The sequence below is a fragment of the Lutra lutra genome, chromosome X, assembly GCF_902655055.1.
Source record: "Lutra lutra chromosome X, mLutLut1.2, whole genome shotgun sequence".
NCBI classification, from domain to species: domain Eukaryota; kingdom Metazoa; phylum Chordata; class Mammalia; order Carnivora; family Mustelidae; genus Lutra; species Lutra lutra.
The window spans coordinates 61,987,455-62,008,434 of record NC_062296.1 but is presented as its reverse complement, the minus strand read 5'-3'; the positions used below and the strand labels follow the sequence as shown (position 1 = coordinate 62,008,434).

The following is a 20,980-nucleotide window of genomic DNA, read 5'->3' as shown; positions in this document are numbered from 1 at the left end:
CGCTGAGCAGAGAGCCCGATGTGAGGCTTGATCCGAGGACCCTGAGACCGTGACCTGAGCCGAAGGCAGAGGCTCAACCCACTGAGCCACCCAGGTGCCCTGCAGCTAACCAATTTCTTAAAACATAACTAAAACACAGTTAAATACCAACAGTAAGTTACAATAAATTGGGTTGAGTAAAATGTTCAAACTATCGCATTCTGACAGGCAAACAATCAATGTGGTTAGCAATAAATAGTTGGAATTCCACTTCCAGCCAAAATGGATAATAGGCACCAGATTACCCACCCAACAAAAACAAACCCAAACTGGACAACATTGATTTTTGAGACACTGCATATCATGTGTCAAAAGACAGTGATTCCTGAGAAATGAAAAACAAATGAAGTAAGCCCAATGATTAGCCTAGTTTACTGATTTGGAAGACTTCACAGGCTGAAGTGCAGGGAAGGGGAACTAGGCACAGCCAGAAGGACTCCCTGAGTTAAGGAGATGTGCATGAGAGTTTGGAAAGAAGAATATGGCTAGGGTTTGCAAAACAGAGTATCAGAGAAGAGATAGCTTCACACAGAGAGAATTTTGGTGATTTGCAGGGAAATCACTCTTGGGTATTTAGCAGAATATTGATCAGTGCCTACATGTATGAAAAATCCCAAGACTGGAGAAAGAACCACTCAAAAGGATTATAAGTAATAGTGCCTGGTGCTCACTGTGAGTTGGGAGTAATCCCAGTAGCTAGACTGGAAAACTTCATGATTCATGAAGCATCAGTTAGAGTACACAGAACAGTTTTACCTCAGAAGTAAGGGATAATCAGTACTAGACAACACGGTTCCAGCCACCTAATACATTTAAAAAACAAAACTCACACTATCTGACATTTAATCAAAAATCACCAGGCTTGCAAAAAAACAGAAACCATGACCTATAATGACAAAAATAATCACACAATCAAAACTGACCCAGAACAGGTAAACAGATTAGAATAAGTAAACAATGACATCAAAACTGTTGTTATAACTGTCTTTTGGGATGCCTGGGTACCTCAGTTGGTTAAGCAAGCATCTGCCTTCAGCTCAGGTCATGATCTCAGGGTCCTGGGATCAAGTATGGCATCAGGCTGCTTGCTCAGTGGGGAGCCTGCTTCTCTCTCTGCCTCTGCCCTTTCCTCTGCTTGTGCTCTCTCTCCCTCTCTCTGATAAATAAATAAATTAATTTAAAAAATTTAAAAAGTTAACTGTCTTTCCTATGTTCAACAAATTAAGTAGAGATATGGAAGATATAACAGAAGACCAAATCAAAATTCTAGAAATAAAAACTGCCATGTCAGAGATGTAAAATACACTGGATAAGATTAATGGCAGATTAGTCCTTGTAGAAGACACTATTCACAAACTCAAAGACATGGCAAAGGAACTATACAAAATAAAACACACAGAAAAAATTTTAAGAAGTAAAAAGAGCACCTATGAGCTGTGAGCAACAGCCTGTGTACTAATCTACATGTAACTGAAGTTCATAAAAGGGAAGTGGGGAAATAAAGAAAATTTGAAAAAATAATGACCTCTAAATCCAAATCTTATGAAAAATATAGGCCCAGAGAGTCAAGAAACTTAGCATGCCCCAAGTATAAGAAAGATGAAAGCAACTACTGCCAAGAACATACAATAAATTTGTAAAAACAATGATAAAGAACAAATCTTAAAAACAGTGAGAAAAAAATGGGTTACCTACAGAGGAGCAAAAATAAAGATGACAGTAAATTTCTTGTGGGAAAAAAATCAAGTGAGAAGACAATGAAGTGACATTTTACTAGAAGTAAAAAAGGTCAATTTAGAATTCTATATCCAGTGAAAATACGGTTCAAAAATGAAAGCAAAATAAAAAACTTTCTGATGCAAAGGCTGCGAGAATTTATCACCAGTACACAAGCACTGTAAGAAATGTTAAAGGAAGTCATTCTGGCAGAAGGTAAATCATACCATGTGGCAATAGAAATCTATACAAAGAGGGTCTCCTGGTTGGCTCAGTCAGTTGAGCATGTGACTCTAGATCTTGGGGTTGCATGTTCAAGCCCTACATTGGGTGTAGAGGTTAGTTAGATAAATAAAACTTAAAAAAAACTGGGAGGAGAAAACTCTCTCTTTCTCTCTCTCTCTCTCTCTATCTCTCTCTCAAAAAAAGGAAAAGGAAATCTATATGAAGAAATAAAGAGACCTAGAAATTGTAACTACATGGGTAAATTTATATTTATCTTGTCATTTAATGATTTTTTTAAAAATTTAAAAATGGGCTGTTTAAAATAATAACAATGTAATTTGGTGTTTATAACCTATGTAAAAGTAAAATGGATGATGATGATACAGAAGTTGGGAGGCAAGAAATATACTATTGTTAAGTTCTTATACTATATGCAAAGTGATGTAATATCATTTTAAGGTAAACTGTGGTAAGTTAAAGTTGTATACTATAAACTCTAAGGCAACCACTAAAATAAGAAAACAAAGTTAAGCCAACTCAGGGGAGAAAATGGAATCATAAAAATATTCAATTAATCCAAAAGAAGGCAGAAAAAGAGGAACTGGAGAACACAGACCAGATAGAGCAAATAGAAATCAAATAGCAGGAAAGTAAATTTAAACCTAACTGTACCAATAATCATATTGGTAATCTCAATAATCAATTGGTAATCTCAATGCCCCAATTAAAAGCTAGAAATGCCAGATTTGATTTACAAAGTAAGATTTGGTACTGCTTTGGCAGCACATATACTAAAATTGGAATGATATGGAGAAGATTAGCACAGTCCCTGTGAAAGGATGACATGCAAATTCATGAAGCGTTCCATATTTTTATGTAATGAGCACTGGGTATTATATAAGACTGAAGAATCACAGACTTCTACCTCTGAAAACAATAATACATTATATGTCAATTATTTGAATTTAAATAAAAATGAATAAATAAATATTAAAAAAATAAAAAAGTATGATTTGATTATTTGTTGCCTACAAGAAAACACTTCAAATATAAATACACAAACAGCTTTGAAGGATAGAAAAATATATATCATTGTAACACTAATAAAAAGAAAGCTTTAAGGGGTCCCTGGGTGGATTAGTCAGTTAAGCGTCTGCCTTTGGCTCAGGTCATGATCACAGGGTCCTGAGATTGAGCCCCCCCTATTAGGCTCCCTGGTCCCCCTCCTTGTGCTCTCTCTGTCAAATAAATAAATAACTCTAAAAAAAGAAAACTTTAGTGGCAATATTAATATTAGACAAAGTAGATTTCAGAGCAAAGAATATTTCCATGGATAAAGAACACCATTTCACAATGATAAAGGATCACTTTATCAAGAGTACATTAAAATCTAAAATATTTATGCACCTAATAACAGAGTTTCAAAATACATGAAACAAAACTGATAGAATGTCAAGAAGAGCTAGATAAATCCACCAATACAGTAAAAGATTTCAGTGTCCCTCTCAATAATTGATAGAACAAGTAGACAGAAAATCATTAAAAATAGAAAAAAGCCTAACAACAATGCTAACCAAAGTGACCAAATTGACTTAGATAGAACATGCCACCCAAAGACAATTTTTGTCAAGGACACATGGAACATTTATGAAGGTGAGCATATGCTGGGCTATCAAACAGTTCTCTCAATAAATTTAAACTGTTCATACCTACAAAGCATCTTATCTGACTACAATAGAATTAAGTTAGAAATTAATAATAAGAAAATCTCTGGAAAATTCCCAAATATTTGGAAATTAAATAGTCGACTTCTAAAAAAACTCATGGGTCAAAGAAGGAATAAAAAGAGAAATCAAAAAAGTATTTTGAACCAGATAAAAATTAAAATACAACTTTTGTGGGAGAATCTAGACAATATTTAAAGAAAAATTACTAGAAAAGCAGAAAGGTCTCATATCAATGACCTCAGTGTTGACCTTAAGAAACTAGAAAAAGATTACCTGCTTCGGCAGCACATGTACTAAAATTGGAACGATACAGAGAAGATTAGCATGGCCCCTGTACAGGGATGGCACACAAATTCATGAACTGTTCCATATTTTTAGAGTATGATGCTAAGCAAAATAAGTCAGTCAGAGAAAGACAAATACCACGTGATTTCAGCCACATGTTACCAGAAGGGAGGTGAGTGAGAAGATGGATGAAATAGGGGATAGGGATTAAGGAGGGCACTTGTGATGAGCACTGGGTGTCATGTGGAAGTGTTGAGACATTAAATTTTACACCTGAAACTAATATTACATTGTATGCTAACTAACTGGAATTTAAATAAAAACTTGGGGGGGAAAAAGAAACTAAAAAAAAATTGGGGAAACTAAAAATAAAGAAGAAAGTTTAGAGCAGAAATCAATGGACTAGACAGGATAAAAAACAATAGAAAAAATTGTAAAATCATGAATTGGTTCTTGGAGAAAATCAATAACATGATAGAACTCTTGCCAGACTAATCAGCAGAGAGAAAGAGAGAATGAACACAATTTACCAACATGAGGAATAAGAGATGACATCACTATGGATTCTATGGATGTAAAAAGAATAAAAATGGTGTGCTATAAATAACTTTATGTCAATTAATTTGATAACAGATGAAATGGACAAATTCTTTGAAAGACACATGCTATCAAAGCTCTCTCAAGAAAAAAATAGATAATCTGAATAGTTTTAAAAATTAGATATGTAGGGGCACCTGGGTGGCTCAGTCGATTAAACATCTGCCTTTGGCTCTGTTCATGATCCAGGGGGCCTGAGACAGAGCCCCATGTCAGGCTCCCTGCTCAGTGGGGAGTCTGCTTTTCCTTCTCCCTCTGCCTCTCCCCCCTGCTTGTGCTCTCTCTCTCTCAAAAAATACATAAAATCTTAAAAATAAATAAATCTAAACAATAAAAACTAAATATGTACTGGGGTGTGGCTCAGTTGGTTGACCATCCGACTCTTGATTTCAGCTCAGGTCATGATCTCAGGGTCATGAGATGGAGTCCTGTGTTGGGCTCCCTGCTCAGTGTAGAGTCTACTTAAGATTCTCTCGCTTGGCATCTGCCCCTTCCCCTACTCTCTGTCCTTCTCTCTCTCTCTCAAAACAAACAAACAAACAAACAAATAAGTAATTAAAAACCTTCTGACAAAGAATTCCTCAGGCCTTGATGGCTTCACTGCAGAATTCCAATATGTTACAAAGAAATAACATCAATTCTTCACAAACTCTTCTGTAAAATAGTTGACAAAAACAAGCACATGAAAAGATGCTCAACTTCATCAGTCATTAAGGAAGGGCAAATTAAAACTGCAATGAGATACTACTACATACTCATTTGAATGGCTCAAATTTAAAAGATAAACCATACCAAGCATTGGCAAGGATTTGAAGGAACTGCAATACTCATACGCTACTCGTGGGAACTTACAATGATATAACTGCATTGCAAAACATTTTGGCAGTTTCTTAAAGCGTGAAACATACATCTATTATATATGACCCAGCCATTCCATGCTAAGTAATCACCTAAGAGGAAAAAAAAGTATGCGTCCATACAAATACTTGTACAGGTAGTCCACAACAACTTTTTAAAACATAGCCCTCAGCTGTAAATTATCCAAATATCCATCAACTGGTGAGGGAATAAATAAACAAATCAGGATGTAGTTATTCAATGTGATACCACTAAGTAATAAAATGAAATGAACTATTGATACACACTGCAACATAAATGGCTCTCAAAATAATTATGCTGAGTAAAGAAGCTGGACTAAAAAAGGAATATATATATTTATGATTCATTTACATAAAATTCTAGAAAATACAATTTAATCTATAATGACAGATAATAAGATCATAAGTTTCCCAGGGAAGGGAGGCTAGAGCTCAGAGGGCAATGGGGGAGCTATTCCAACATGACACAAAAGACCTTTGGGGAGTGATGGAGATGTTTATTATTTCAATTGTGGTTATGGTCTCATGCATATTTACATATGACAAAATTATAAATAACAGTCTTTAAATATCTGTAGTTTGTCATACATCAATTATACCTCAATAAAGTTGTTAAAAACAGGTAATTGTTTTGGCTGGCTCAGTGGGAAGAGCATGTGACTCTTGATTACAGGGTTATGAGTTCAAGGGCCACTTCAGGTGTGGAGCCTACTTAAAAAAATTTTTTTTTTAATTTAATAATTGGTTTATTTGCTGTTACTTAGCTTTTCTTAGCACTGGCAGCACACTGGCTTTGCACCCCCTCTTGTTCCTTTTCAAAATGTCTTCTCCATGTATTATGACGTTCTACCAATTTTATTTACTTAACATTTGTATGTGACTTAAGATTTGTAATGGTATGTTACTTGAGATTTCCCCCACACAGTATTAGGTTTTAAAATGTGGCAAGTGTTTAAATGTGAAAACAAAGTTTCAAATATAATTTGTACAATAGAAATATAAGCTCCAAACTGATGTAGTGCAAGGTACCTACATTTGTACCTTGGGTTTGGCAGAAAGCAGAGCTTAAGGTTCCTGAGGCTCATTGCTTGTATTTTATCAGGGATACTATTTCAGAAAGCAGGAGAGGAAGAGAGTGGGGCAGCTGAAGTACAACAAACATAAAATGGTGCTGTTAAGCTCTCTGTTGTTAAGTGCAACAGAATGCTAGATTTGTGGCACTTGACCCCCCCAAAAAATATCACTATAAAAAGCACTCAAGGACTCCACTGGGGACAGTGTTTAGATAAAGAGGAAGAGATTTATCTACCGGTTCTTGGATCTCATTGGTCAAAGGTTTACTCCACAGGATGTTAACCATCCTACACTTCTGGTTTGTGCAGGCCAGGGTGAAGGTATGGGCCAGAGTACCAAGGAGAGAAGCAGGAGGTTTAGTTGGGAGGGGAGGCACCCTGATTGGGACCAGAGGAAGAAAGGCCTCATCAAACTTCCTGTCACCACAACAGCTGAAAAGAAAACAAAACGAAATAAATGAGAGCAAGAAGATCTGAAATAGGCATCAGAAATGTGTAACACATCTATGTTATATGCTTATAGAACTGGGGTGTGTCTAAACTGGTTTTTTGTTCTATGTCCTAGGTGATACACGTAACCTACAGTTCATCCTATTTGACGTAATGTGACCCACTGCTTAGTTTCACAGGAATATGCTTTTTAATCAGTCTTGCAGCTCTCAGCCCTGCTCTACACTAATTTTACCCTGAGAACTTTTATTTTTATTTTTGGCTTAAACAACAGATATTTATTTTTTCACTTTCAGAGGCTACAAGTTCGGGACCCAGATGCCATTAGTTCAAACACTTTGATCAGCCACTGACTTCTGGGCTTTACCACCTCCCAGCTGAAATGTGACACCTGGCATCAACCTTGGAATCAGTACTTTTTTAAAGTTTCCAGGTGATTCGAATGCGTAGCCATGGTAGAGAACCACCAAATCACTTCAGTCTCCCAGCTGTCCCTTCTATGTTCCATGCTGGTTACCAACTCTGACTAGTTTTCATGTCTTCGCTACATAAAGAAATGCTCTCTTCATTTCTAAATACTATCCACTATCTGAAGTACATTCTAAGTCTTACCTCACCTAGCTATCTTTTCCTAACCAGTTTATCCTTTGGGATTTTTCCCTTCTTTCTGTGTCATCTTTATTAAGCATCCTCCACACCTCTCTTAGCAATCTATAGTGAATCTTTTTTAAAAAAAAAATGTCTTTCCAGGGGCACCTGGGTGGCTCAGTTGGTTAAACCTCTGGCTTCGGTTTAAGGTCACAATCCTGGGGTCCTGGGATCAAGCCCCATGTCAGGGTCCCCACTCAGCGAGGAGTCTGCTTCTCCCTCTCCCTCTGCTTCTACCCCTGCCACTTTTGCTCTCTCTCTTGCTTGATCTCTCTCTCAAATAAAGAAATAAAATCTTTTTAAAAATTCCTTTCCATACTTAATTACTTTTCTCTTCCAACTGACCCATGAGCTCCTAGGTTTTAATTTACACATGTTCTTCATGTAAAGGGATTCTTCCCCTGAAATTTCTGTTTGTTCTGTTTATTTTGAAAAAGGTCAGCATGGCAAACAGATTTTAGGGTGACTCCGAAAATCCTCCTCTTGTGTTTATGTCCTTATATAATCCTCTCCCTTGGAATGTGTGTGAAATCTGTGACTTGCTTCTGATCAATAAATTATGGCAAAGGTGAGGGATGTCATCCCAATGATTATGTTACAATATACAAGACTCTATCTTCCTACCGGTCTCTTTCTCACAGGCTCTGAGGAAGCAAGCTTCCGTGAATCTTACAGCCCCAAGGAAATGAATTCTTCCAGGAACCCAAGGGAGCTTGGAGTCAAATTCTTCTGCACTCAGCCCTCTGACTTCTGGCTGATCCTTTCATTCCAACCTCATGAGACCCTGAACAGAGGCCCAAACTAAATAATACTATAACTTCTGACCTACAGAAGCTGAGATAACTAATGAATCTTGTATTAAGCTGCTAATTTCATGGTAATTCATTATACAGTGATAGAAAACTAACATATTTTGGTACAAGTAGTAGGATGTTGCTGTAACAAATGCCTAGAAATGTGGGAATGGCTTTGCATCTTTTTTTTTTAAAGATTTTATTTATTTATCTGACAGAGAGAAATCACAATTAGGCAGAGAGGCAGGCAGAGAGAGAGAGGAGGAAGCAGGCTCCCTGCTGAGCAGAGAGCCCGACGCGGGGCTCGATCCCAGGACCCTGAGATCATGACCTGAGCCGAAAGGCAGCAGCTTAACCCACTGAGCCACCCAGGCGCCCCTGGCTTTGCATCTTAGCAGTAGATAGACTCTGGAAGAATCTGAAGGAACATTCTAGAGAAAGCCAAAATTGCCTCGAGCAGTAGAAGTCTGGACTTGGAATATTCTATCGGTGAGGGTTCAGATGAAGTGAGGAATATGTTAATGGAATGGAAGAAAGGAGAATCCTTGATATGTAGGAACAGAAGGCTCAGAAAAAGGATCTCCTGCTGTTATGGGCAAAGCACAACTTAGAAGCCATTGAACTCCGTTATTGAGCTAAGGAGATTCACCAGTGAAGTATTAACAGTGTTGCCTAGTTTATACTTCTTGCTTGGAGTGAAATGTGAGAGGAGAGAAACAAATTGAGAGAAGAAAAAAAAAAGAAAGAGGACTCGATGATTTTGGAAATGCAGTCTTTTCAGATGGCAAAGAAATGCTAAAATTAAGACAGCTAGGTCTAGACAAAGACTGTCTAGGAAGAGTGTAACCCTATAAGTTTTTGCTAAAATGTCAGAAAGGTCAAGAAGTCAGAAAAGTTAGAGTGTTTGGTCATACAAGGGACCCTTTCAAGAGATTGTGTTTCACAGATCCTCTCAATCAAACCACAGGCTTTCTAGAAAGCCTCTATGCCCTCCCAACAAGAGGTCTGAATAGAGAAGGGATTGTTTTGGGAAAAAAACAAAAAAATATGTGGGTGTGGTTTTTGTCTAATGGAGCAAACCCCTCTGAAATCCACGGAACACCCACAAAGTTTCTGAGAAAATTGTTTCATAATAAACACTGCCAGCTTGAACTGAAAAGGACAAGGAGAGTACAAAATGGAGAGGCAGCTGGATCCTCAAAAGTACAGTGGCAGGAAGCAGGCTGATAAAACCACCAAGTGGCAAACACAGGCTACCTCTTGTGAGAACAGAAGGATGATTAACACAGAACCAAGAGCAGAGGGTGGAGTTAAGAGCCAGGAAGAATGATTTCCCCCCTGAAATTTAATTAAGTAACTCGCACCTATTTGCCTGCTTGGATTTCAGAATGGCCGTGGACTGTTGACTCCTTTTCCTCTCCATTCTGTCCCTTTTCGAACTGGAATGTCTGCTGCCATTGTGCTGTGTTCGTCTCGCCATTGTATGTTGGGTATGTGGGGAGTGGATAACGTGCCTCTTTAGTTTCACAGGGCCTTCAGTGGGAAAGCAATTATAGCCCCAGAGCTGTGCATCTGTGACACCCAGAAGTCTCCTCCATACCTGGACCTGATTTAGATTATGAGATTTTGGACTTTGAGCTGACGCTCTAATGCCATGTGACTCTTGGGAACCTTTGGACAAGGGTAAATGTATTACCCATGTGAGAGAGACATGAATAATCATGGCGGCCAGAGGACACAGACTCTAGAAGACTTTCTTGGTACATGGCTCTTATGATCCCCACCTCCTTCTGTTCACACCCTTATATATCCCCTCTCCTCCCCTTGAGTGTGGGTGACACCTGTGACTTACTTCTTTTTTTTTTTTTTAAGATTATTTATTTATTTATTTATTTGACAGAGAGAAATCACAAGTAAGCAGAGAGGCAGGCAGAGAGAGAGGAGGAAGCAGGCTCCCTGCTGAGCAGAGAGCCCGATGTGGGGCTCGAACCCAGGACCTGGGATCATGACCTGAGCCGAAGGCAGCGGCCCAACCCACTGAGCCACCCAGGCGCCCCACCTGTGACTTACTTCTAACCCACAGAATATGTCAAGGTGATGGATGGTCACTCCCATGTCTGTGTTCTGTTACATAAGATTCCATTTAGCTAGAGGTTTCTCTCTCAGTGGATGGCTTTGAAGAAGCAAGCTTCCATGAATCCTACAGCCACAAGGAAATGATTTCTGCCAATGTGAGGCCACTCGGTAACAAATCCTTCTCCAGTCAAACCTCAGATGGGAAGCCAGTCCCGCCCAACACCTTCATTACAACTTTGTGAGCTACTAAAGCAGAGGACCCAGTTAAATCATGCCCAGACTTGTGACCCACAGACACTAAGATAATGAATGTGTGTTGTTGTAAGCTAGTCAATTTGTGGTCATTTGTCATGTGGAGACAAAATGCATACGGTTAGACTTTCCACTGCTGTAGTTCAGTCACCATTCCTACTCAGGTAAGTCACAAGGAAAAGATGAGATCATACCTGCCTTCCATTTTTAAACATTTATTTCAGTCTCTTCATTATTCACACTCTGCAGGTTTGGACACAGGGAGTGGAAGCCATACTTCCTGACCGTTAGGGTGGTGGTTCTCAAATGTTAACATGCACTGAAATCACTTAGAGGGCTTATTAAAACACAGTGCTGGGTGCCACCCCTGGAGTTTCTGATTCAATAGGACTTGAGTGGGGCTCAAGTCTCTGCATGTCTGGTAAGTTCCCAGTGATATTGACGCTGTGGGTCCACGGCCAATACTTTGAGAATAACTTCTACTGACTGTCTCTACTATGGTTCTTTCTGTGGCCACCATGATATACATTTTTTGCAGTTTGCTCTGACCCCTTTTCTCGTGATGATTGATATTGTAAGCTGCTGGAAATTCCAGATTCAGGCTGGCAGTTGCTATGGCAACACACAGGGTTGCCCTGCACTTGAGGCCCTGAGTGAGGATGGCCCCAGATGAATCACTGACATAAGTGACTTATAAGTGGCATGGATGTTTCTCTCAAGTTGTCTGCTTCCTTCTGTAACCCTATTCCCGTTTTTTTTTTTTTTTTCCCTTTTCTGGGAATGTGTTTTTTTGAGTCTCAAGGTTCTTCTAAGATGATAATAACAACATCCGAGGTTTATGGGGTTCTTCACATTTATGGAACAATATCTTTTCAGCACAAAACCAAATTTCATTAGCCTAGCAACCCTATGAGGCATGCTGCGTAGGCCATATTGTTTCCATTAACAGATAATGAGTAGAGGGCTCAAAGGCACTCAGACAAGATCCAAAGTCACAGGAGGCAGAAAGTGACAGGGGTAAGTCTGGAACCCAGAACTCTTGATTTCCCCTCTAGCACGGGGGTTGCTGGCAGGAGACAGATGGTCCAGTCAGAAGGATAAGTGGAGAGAGCTTACCAGAAAGAAGTAACAAGCGATAGTCAACTATCCCGGGATAAGAAGGTAGCCCAGAGGCTCAAAAGGACAGAGTGGTTAAGTGATCTGAAGAGAAAGCTGGAAGGACACCTGCATGACTCAGTTAAGTGTCTGCCTTTGGCTCAGGTTATGATCCGGGGATCCTGGGATTGAATCCTGCATCGGACTCCCTGTTCAGTGGGGTGTCTGCTTCTCCCTCTGCCTGTTCTACCTGCTGCTCCCCCTGCTTGTGCTCGCTCGCTCTCATTTTCTCTGACCAAAAAAAAAAAAGAAAAAGAAAAAGAAAAAGAATTAAAGAAAAAGAGAGAACAAGAGTAACCGCTGTAGCTATGGGAGGGAGTCCAATAGGAACTGTGGCCTTCAGTGGCCAAATGGCAGATACCGCCAATGCAGATATCTACAGGAAGGGGGTTGGGACAATGAACAACCAGCTTCTCTCCCCAGAATACGAGAGAGGCTTAGGATGAGGCAGAGACATTCTGCCTTGTGGCTGTCCAATCGGGAGGCCGCTACAGGTTTCTGAACAGGGAGTGATACCTGAAAATGGGGTGTGGAGAGAACTGGCCTACCGGTGTGTTACAGGGCAGATGGGAGGGAAGAGAAGTTGGAGGAATGGAGTTCAAAGGATGGTGTAGGACTTAGAACATCTTCCATTTCTGTCCACACTGACATGGCCCTGACCAGAGCAGGCAAAGAAAGGCACATGAGAGTTGTGCACGGGTGTGTCCCTCCTCCATCCCTAGGACATGTTTGTTTAAAAGAATTATCCTGGGTGCCTGGATGGCTCATCGGTTAAGCATCTGTCCTCAGCTCAGGCCACGATCCCAGGGTCCTAGGATCGAGTCTTGAGTCATGCTCTTTGCTCAACGGGGAGTCTGCTTCTCCCTCTCCCTCTGCTACTTCCCCTGCTTTTTCACTCACTATCTCTCTCTCTCTCCCTCCCTCTCTTTCTGTGTGCGTATGTGTGTTGCTCTCTCTGAAAAATAAATAAAATCCTAAAAAAATAAAATTTAAAAATTAAAGAATTATCCTAATATACTTGGATACTCAATATTGAGTTTGAAGACCTTTTCAGGCTTTAAGTGGGGTATAACTGGCCTTTTGTTCTTGGCTTGGATTCCTAAAAAGCAAACTTGAGAGATAAGGATTTGAGTCTCAGTAGTTTATTCCAGAGGTCCAGGGGAACACCAGCATGGAAAAAGAGAAGTGAGATAGAAAAACCAAGAAAGGGGTATTATCAATCCAGCCATCCCAGTGAGGGACTGGCACTAAATTTCGTGGATAAATTCTGGCAACCAACGTAATACACACATCTCAGAAACATCCCACTTGAGAGAAAAAGGACTTGGCACATTTGTACACCAGCTCTGACCATCATTGGTGGAAGGCCATTCTTGGCCTTCATTTTTTTTTTTTTCAGAGTTCAAGATTTTATTTTAAAACAATAGTAAACAATTTCATTGATTTTTCTTAAATCAAACCACCTCACACTTGGCTTGTCTCAGGCAAAAAGTAAAAAATAAAAATAAGAAAGGAAGGGGAGGAAAAATGTGGGGACTGACCAACCTTCCCCAGAAATAGGCCCCTGGTCCTGGCATCTGGAATGGCTTTTGGACACTGTCTTTAACAAAGGAGAAAAGAAAGCACTGAAATATTGTGCTTCAGCAGCAGGTTAGGAACCTCCACAAAGAAAAAGGGTGGTGGGTTAGGGGGGTGTGGAACACAGGTCCGGAGCAGCCTGGTTCAGTTCTAGAAACTTCCAAAGAAGCATCTCTTCTCCACAACTCCATTCAAGAGTGACTTAAGAGGTTGGGTCCCCTCAGGAGTAGCTGCCCTCCACACTGGACAGTGGGGATCTGTGCAACCACACCCCGGACACAGGCTTAAGGATGCCTGAGCAAGTACCCAGGCTCTCGGGAGGGTGTCCAGAAGGACAAGGGAGTGTTCAGAGCACACGGAGGGAAGGGGAAGGGAGGAGGGGAGGGGAGGACAGTGACATCAGGCACCCACAGCTCCGCTCCCCTCACCCGGCTCCTGGTTCCTCTGCACTGTGTTTGGGAGGAGTTGACAACGAACGGCTACGGGAAGACAGGACAGGAAAAGAGCTGTAAACAGCCTGGGTTCGCTCACCCACATGTGCAGGCTCTTTTGTCAGAAGGGGACCATCGTCTTGGGGACAGGGGACCAGAAAAAGCCCTTGTGGTACAGGGTCAGTAACGGGTAGGGCACAACGAGAGCAGCGGCTGGAAGCACGCGCTCACGGGGCCCTGGCCCCCAGACAAGGAAACACTGAACAAGGTTCTGGAATGGCATTGGTGGCAGCGAGGGCGTGGAGGTGCTCCCCTCCTCCGGGGCCCCCACGCCACCTTTCTGGCCCAGGGAGAGGCGGTGTGTCCCCTGGGCCCCTGGCAAAGGGCCCCCAGGCGGCTGACCTCCGCCCCTCCCTGTATGCAGGGCAACCGCAGCGGGCAGGCAGGCTCCTTCGGCCCCATCTCCAAAAGCCTGTCTGCCTTTGACAAAACCCAAAAATAAATAGTGTGTATTGTTCACGCCACCCGGATCTCCTGGCCCCACGACCAGAGGTGCAAGCTCTCCTCCTCTACACCACCCCCCCGGTGCCCACGCCGGGGCACATCGGGGCACAGGGGCTGGCAGCAGCACAGCGAGGGTCTCTGGCCGCGTGGCCCCTGGGCAGCAGGCCCCCCAGGGTCCTGGGTTGAGGGGCTGCCTCGGCCCTTTGGTCCACCTTGTTCATTAAAATTAAAATAAGAAAAAAAAGGCTCCACTTGGGTCTGTAGAGGTCTCTGCACTTCCAGCCTGACACATGCCCAGGCAGAGTGGCCAACGGTGGTTTGGGACATGGCCTCCTGACCCCGAGTTGGAGACATTGGCAGTTGGAAGCCATTTTGAGTGGAATGAACTGGGTGTGGTCAGGGCCTTGATACCACCTGCTACCTTGTCATTAGCAGGATGGTCCTCCTTGACCACTCTGCGGTCCCTACCCACTTAACACAGTGCCTGCAACTGCTGTGTCCAAACAGAGTTCTAGTCGATCACACACAAAATCAAGCCAGCACGGTTGCTTTGAAGATTACAGCATTGTTGGACAAATACCATATCGGGCAGTGGAATTGGTAATTAAAGGAATTAAAGGTAGGAGGTAAATTTTGATGCTTTTTTAAGGTTCTGGGGGAGGAGTGGGGTGGGGAAGACATATTGTCAAATCAGTGGGGACATCTAGTGCAACTAACATAGCAGCTGGAAGTTCACCAAGGCTGTGTACCCAGGACTCCAAACTTGTCAATCCAAAAGCAAAAAAGGGAGGCAGTAGGCAAAGGAAGTAGCCAGACAGCACTCCCCCTGCTTTGCACAGTGTGTCCCTTTGTCGGCCTGACCTGGCTGCAAAACCACCCCCATAGAGCTTACTCTGCTGAAAAACAAAAGCTTCAAAGCCTTGTCAGTTTCCATCAAGTTTCAGAATGGCCCAGCCCCTTGTCCCATGACTTACACCTCACTGAGTTTGTATCTCTGGATTCAGTCAGGACAACTGCCCTGCTCTACATCAGAGCACTCAGCAGGATCTTGAATCCACACAGACACAAGTTTTTGTTTTTGTTTTTTGTAAATGAGGCAGAGGGAAACAGTTTCTGTACCACACTGTGCTGAATTATTTACTCCCAGCCTGGGATTCAGAGAGCTAGCTCTTCCTCAGCCTTGAATTTCACTGCAATACAAAGAAAGAAAATAAGTAAATAAGGAGAGAGAGGAAATCAATCCCTTGGAGACCTCCTGGCATCTGAAGTATCTTTTGAAATGGAGCCTGATGCTGAAATGATTATGTCATTCCAGAGTGCAATGCTAATACGCTTGCAACTATGGCTAAATTCTGGAGCGAAGCACAATTTTGAAGCAAAAAATTGTGGCTGTGTGTTTAAGCAGAAAAAAATGCACCTAGAATTTGCATGCATTTATTTAATTAGGCATCTTAAAATTTAGAAATCGACACCAAAATAATGCCTTTAGGCATTGCAGGCAAAAAAGTAAGTGCCAGTAATGGAAATGACGGTGTCTCCATTTTCTCTGAGATCAGGGTGAGGAAAAGGTATACGGTGCACATGGGGAGGTATTTAATATGTCCATAAAAGAAAAACAATCATCTGCCTCTTTCCAGGATAAATGTCATGGACAGGGGATGAGGAACATTCCCAATATATTCCAAAGGGGTCTCTTGCCACATGGTTACATAAATACAAGGTAACTATTTTTTTTCTCCTACTACTCCTTTACATTTATTCAGAAGGAGAATTCTATCCCAGCCCCTAGACAAAATCCTGGGAAGCTCCATTTCTTTTCTGGAGTGCTTGGGTAATAAAAATTCTTATGGTCACTTTCAGTCCAAAACACATTCTCTTTTTGGTAATTATCAGGAACCGAAATTTCCAGGTTTATGTGATGATCAAAATTTTCAACATGACCCGAGGCTGGTAGGAAGCCTGGAACGGGGGCTTGGGTTGGGGAGAGACATGGTCAGCTTTTGATCTGGAGAAAAAAAAAAAGTGCTTCTTTGTTTTTCTTCCCCCAGCTGTTCATCTGGTTCTTCATGCCTCCTGCTCCCCCCGCCCCCGGGGTGTGAGGTGGGAGAAGTATGTAGCTGGGGGCAGGGGGAGAGACAGGCCTTTCGTAACTGAAATGTCTCCCCACCGCACACAAAATGCTGGGGCTCTGTCACCTGCAGTCCTCTTGCCCCAGGTGATGGACTCTCTCCTGTCTCATCTCTTTGCTGTTTTCTTAGTCGCTGGCTGTCCCCTTGGCTTTATTGTCAGCTTTATTCTCCAAAGATTTTTTTTTCACTGTTTTAAGTGGGCCCTGCTGGATAGTTCCTATATTGTTCCTACCATTGCTTGTTTCTCTCTCTCAATCACACACACACACACACACACACACACACACACACACGTCCAAATCTCTTTCACAGGAAACACTTATGCATCCTTTTCTCCAGCAAATTCCAGAACTGTTTTCATTGGTCCACCCAGTGCAGCCACCCACTAGAACTCTTAGTCCATCCATTCCAGGTATGAACTAGACATTCATCTACTGAGTCTCCCCTCGAAAGATGGGCAACACATATCACCCCACCAAATGGTTTTGCTGAAGCCCCTCTTCATGATTGGAGGTAAAGAGAGAAGTATTTCCCAGTCTTCTCAACAGAGCTTTCTTAAGTAAATCACATCTAAAAAAACTTCTCCTAAACTCTAACCCTCAACTCTTTTCCCCCATGTTGTGAGTAACAAAACTCATAATTTGGGGGTTTTGCCATTTCTTTCTGCAAATCCTATAGGAAAGTTTATCTCAAGTCCCATTGGTATCTGGTATCTATTAGTGTCTCAGCAGAAATTTCTATTTTAACATCCAATTACAAAGTAAAAAGTGTGAGGAGGCTATTTTTTCCCCTCAGCCAGAACTTGGAAGTGCCCACAGACTCAGCAATAAGGAACCCTTGTCTGGTATTTTGGAATTTGCCGAGGACTTCAGAATCACTTTTTCCTGAAAGCCAGCAGGTCAAAAGCATTTATTGGGAAGGCACTGTGTGCTCTCAAAATAGCTATGATGTGTAAAATGTCATTTCTCCTCCACCCCCAGAAGAAGAACTAGAGATACAGAAACAGGAAGTGGCTTTCCTGGAGACAGTAATGAGTTGTTAGAACTTGAGAAAGAACTCTATTATTGTGTGATCAACCAACAGACCAAGCCTGTTAACAAACATATGACAGAATTCAATTTAAGTATTTCTGTCCCACAAGTCCATAGTCTTAGACTGATCTGAAGGATAAGACTGCGTGCAATCCAAGATCAGAAGAGTCAAGGAAAGTCTTTTCTGTAAAAGCCTTCAGGAGCCAGAGGTAGTACCAAAGCTGGACGGCAGGAGATCATTGAATTAATCATATGGGTAGACAGAACTTCAGAAAAACAAATGCACCAGGGACAAGAAGAACTTGAAGTGAAAGCAAAGTTCCCCCAACTTGGAGGAGTCTTTCACATTCCTCACTCAAACACGAATCCCTCTCATGAGGAAGAGCTACACCTTAGAAATGACCGTAACTCATCTCTCTCAACACACCTTGGAAGCTTACTGGGGAGCTCACCTGCCTAGCTTTCTGCTGCCCTACTTATATCCATCTTGGCCCAGATAAACCCTCTCATGCCCAAAGTTACACAAACACGCACACACACGCACACACACACTAAATGGCAGAGACTTGCTCCTTCTCATCAAACCTTAATTCTTGTTTTCTTAGTATACAGCTAGATCACATTTTCAAGCGTCCTTGAGATTAGGTGGGGCCACATGACCTAGTCTTTGCCAATAGAATGAATTGTGAACTGCTGTGTGTCACTTTTGTATCTGGCCCAAAGGGACCTCCCACATGCTACCCTCCATGTTGTTTCCCATTCTACCGACTTGATGCAAATTTAGCCCGCAAGCTTGGGAGCTACATGCTGGAGCTGGGTCTAACATCATGGAAGAAGTCTGGGTCCCTGAATCGCTACTTGGAAGTGACTGGAAGTCCACCCATTTTTTACTTCACACGAGCAGGAAGGAAATGTCTATCACATTTGAAGCATTGCAAATGTTGAGATTTGTATGTCACAGCATCTAGGGTTACCTTAAGCAATACAGACACCAAGAAAATTGCTGGAGTGAGGCACATCTCAGCTTGGGTTTCCTCTGAGAAGGTCAGAGTAAATATTGTAAATGTGACTTTGAGATCCTTTAGGGTGGAGTCCATATCCTAGCTATCTTTGTATCCTCCTAAAAACAGTTCTTAAAGGAGTATCACATACAGTAAGAATTCAGTAGCCACTTGTTTAAAATATTCAAATGTTCAAATCTTAAGCAGAAGTATTGGCTGTGAAAATACTGACGAGCCCTTATGAGGGCTAAATAAAGGTGTACTGAATAAATGAATGAATGAACAAATAAATGGTATAGTTTGGTGAAAATAAGTCCCACCTGAGGAGTGACAGAGAAATTTGCTCATCTGTAAAATGAAGGTGATGATATCTTGTCCTTATTATCAAATCAGAAAATATACTTCCAAGCCTTTAATTGCTAAATGAGTAGGTGACAGACACATGTAAGTTCTCTAATATAATTCGGGTAAGTTACTTTATGTGTCGCTATTTTGGCAGCATGTTGATGACAGGGTTGAAGCTCAAAGAAGCAGAATCAGCTGCAAAGCATTGGGTAGCATCTTGGGAAAAATAAAAGAAGTTGTAGGAGGGTCCTCAAGGCTCCAGAACTCTCAAAATTCTGAGTCTTTTCTGATTTTCAGGCAAAATAATGCCCACCATTTGCCACTGGACTCAAGAGAATGTCTTTGCATCAACCGTGTTCTGCAATCAGGAGCCAGCATATGCCTTGTGTGTCTCCCTAGAGAGTACCTGCCACTTCTTAGGTTCCTGCTTGGCGATCACAGTCAGAAAAGAATTAAACAACACTGCTGTGCCAAATACTATGGAAGTTCATTCAACCGTATTACATGATTGAAATGTCAGAATGTTTAAACACTTTCAACCACATGAAAATACATTTGGACACGTTTGGAACAAAAAGCTAGCAGAGAACAACCATGGGAAATAGTCCTATAAAATAGAGATGATCTAGTGGTTGAGGGACTGGTTCTGGGTTAACTTTTGGTCACAGAAGCATGGGAGTGGGGAATGGGACAAAGTGGCTGCCTAGTGTGCCAATGGTGATGACAACCACTCACCAGCTAAAGTGGAAAGATCTGTGCTGGGAATTACAATGGGTACACTCATTCCTGTAAGAGTATTTCTTGCATTGGCTGGGCAAGTGACCAGCCCCAGAAGTGAAGAAATGTCCTGTGAGTTCAATGTAAGTTCACCCCTTCTATAGTCCCTAGTCCTCCCTCAGAAAGAGGAAACTCACATGCTAGGAAGAGCAAGGTTTCCTTTATGCAGACTTCATCCTCCATTGGTAGAAGTCAAGTAATACTTCCCAGATTCTATGTATTACTGTCGCTCCTCTCAACCTGCATGACACTTACTAGCACAGTCTACTTTGGAACATCATGTCCTATATTCCTGTTCAGGTCAGTCACCAGAAGAAATCTGGGGCTCCCAGGCATCCTCTATCCCCTGGCCTCTAGTCTCCTTATGGCTCTAAACATTGTCTTTTCTGTAACCATCTCCCTTCCTTCTGTCCCATTCCTCATAACCCCTTTACTTTATCTTCCCTTTACTTTTTTGCTCTAACTGAAACTTACCTTTCCTCAGAATCCCCTACTTCACTGACAGCTTCCTCAAATGGTAGCCATTTTCTCTCCCAGACCCTTCATATCACTGGGTCTAGATGTGGGGTAGTGTCTTCCTTCCTCCTCATTATCTCTTCCAGGTCATTCTTTGTCACTTCTCCCTAAAACTACACAACTTGGATGACCTCCATATTGCTAAATCCAGGGGTCCATTTGACATTCACATTTCTCTTGATAGATCAGCAGCCTTTTACTGAATTGATCACCCTTCCCACTAAGACATGGTCTTCATTTGGCTTTCAGGACACCATACTCTCCTGCTTGCTTCCTACCTTACTGGTTGCTTCTTCTCCATCCCCTGCTAATTCCTCCATATCCCACAGACCTCTAAATGAAGCCCCAGGATTTCATATTTGAATATATTCTCTTTTCTGAGTACACTCACCATCTCGATGATCTCATTCAATCTCCAAGATTTCTCTACCCTCTATATGCTCATGACTCCTTAAGTTATATCTCCATTTCAGGCCTTCACCCAAGCTTCAGATGTATACACCCAAGGGCCTGCCTGACATCTCCCATCTAGATGTTAATATGCATTTCACGTGCACACTGACCAAGCTCTTGGTCTTCTTCTCCAAATCTCCTCCTCTTGAAGTCTCCCTCACACCACTCAAATCAGTTAATGACAATTCTAATCTTCTAGACATTCAGGCTAGAAACCTTGAAGACATCCTTGACTCCTCTCATCCTCACACTATATAGCAAATTCATCAGAAAATTCTGATGGACCTTCTTTCAAAATAG

At 41.7% G+C, this 20,980-nt stretch overlaps 2 non-coding genes across 2 annotated transcripts; both read left to right on the top strand.

Annotated features, from left to right (window-relative positions):
- Window positions 1–2,748: 2,748 nt before the first annotated feature.
- Window positions 2,749–2,854, top strand: LOC125092495 (U6 spliceosomal RNA). Its single transcript, XR_007124957.1, has one exon. It is a non-coding gene; the product is annotated as a U6 spliceosomal RNA (small nuclear RNA).
- Window positions 2,855–3,980: 1,126 nt separating this feature from the next.
- Window positions 3,981–4,083, top strand: LOC125092488 (U6 spliceosomal RNA). Its single transcript, XR_007124950.1, has one exon. It is a non-coding gene; the product is annotated as a U6 spliceosomal RNA (small nuclear RNA).
- The last annotated feature ends 16,897 nt before the right edge of the window (window positions 4,084–20,980 follow it).